This window comes from Bubalus bubalis, chromosome 5 (genome assembly GCF_019923935.1).
Source record: "Bubalus bubalis isolate 160015118507 breed Murrah chromosome 5, NDDB_SH_1, whole genome shotgun sequence".
NCBI lineage: Eukaryota > Metazoa > Chordata > Mammalia > Artiodactyla > Bovidae > Bubalus > Bubalus bubalis.
In genome coordinates, this window is record NC_059161.1 from 67,617,597 (window position 1) to 67,619,165 (window position 1,569).

At 37.5% G+C, this 1,569-nt stretch overlaps 1 pseudogene; it reads right to left on the bottom strand.

Annotated features, from left to right (window-relative positions):
- Positions 1-297: 297 nt before the first annotated feature.
- Positions 298-506, bottom strand: LOC112585312 (annotated as a pseudogene).
- Positions 507-1,569: the final 1,063 nt, after the last annotated feature.

Genomic DNA, 1,569 nt, shown 5'->3' on the forward strand with positions numbered 1-1,569 from the left:
TGCATCAGATGAGCTGCTTTTCTGCCACCATGTTTTCAAATTCATCTGAATTAAACTTAGTAAATCTCCACTTACTGGAGATATGGACCTTTCGGCACCAAAGGAACTTGAACTTGGTCCTGCAGACTGTCTCAATCACGTGTTCCTTGCTCTACAGCTTGGTGCAGATATAGACATTATGACTTGTCCAATGTGGACCCTGGCCAGTGTGCCCTCGGTCTTTCCAAAGGCAGTGCACATACCTGTCTCGAGCCTAGACAAGGAACAGCATGCCAGTCTTGAATGTCCACTGAAAAGAGTTGTCTCCAAGATTCCTTATGGCTACCTGTACAGGCAACAGGCTGCATACACTACCAAGGACTAAGCTATGAGGCAGGCATATGATAATATTTTATCTAACTCTCCAAGATTGAAATATAGGAATTGAATATTCCAGTAGCTGTCTGCAGCTACTGCACACTGGGGCCTCATGGGGAAAAGAGCACAGTTGGCTTAACTGGCTGCAAAAATAGCTATTATTAATAAAATTATACTCTCATTGCATTTTAAAAACTTATGAATAGAAGAAAGGAAGACACATAGCTTCACTTGCATAATATTTCATATCTTATAGATCAATTGCATATATTGTTTTATATACAGCTCTTGATATATTTCATATTATCCCTATTTGCTTTTTTCTGTTTTCCAGATCCTATCTTCATTCTGAGAGAGGCACAACACAGGAATAATAGACTCAATATTCTTCTCCCATAGCCATAGTCACTGTATTAGTTTCTCGCAGCTCCTATAACAAATTACCAAAATAAGAGTGGTTTAAAACAACAGCATTTTGATATTTGGCAAAACTAATACAATTATGTAAAGTTTAAAAAATAAAATTAAAAAAAAAGAAAAAAGAAAAAAAAAAAAACAACAGAACTTTTCTCTCGCACTTCTGGATGCCAGAAATTCAAAAGCCAACGTATGGTAGAATTACACTACCTCTGTAGTATGTAGAGATTCCCTCTTGCCTATTTCCAGCTTCTAGTGGTTCAAGATTTCCTTGGTTTGTGGATGCATAACTCCAAAATCTGCCTCCGTCTCCATGAAATCTTACATTGTTACATTTTTCTTACAAGGATACCTGCCACTGGATTTAGAGCCCACCTGGATAAATGAGGATGATTTCATCCTGAAATTTTTAATTAACATCTGTAAAGACCCTTTTCCAAATAAAATGACACATCCTTAGGTTACTGAGGTCAGGATATTGGTTTTTGTTTTTGGAGGAGCTCCTATTCTAGGCATTACTCTTACCTTTTCAGTTTTTCATTCAGCCACAGCGTTTCTTTTTTTTTTTTTTTAATTTTTAAAATTAATTTATTTATTTTAATTGGAGGCTAATTACTTTACAATATTGTGGTGGTTTTTGCCATACACTGACAAGAATTAGCCACAGGTGTACCTGTGTCCCTCCATCCCAAAACCCCTTCCCTCCCCATCCCATCCCTCTGGGTTGTTCCAGTGCAGCAGCTTTGAGTGCCTTATCTCATGCATTGCCTTTGAACTGGTCATCTATTTCACTTA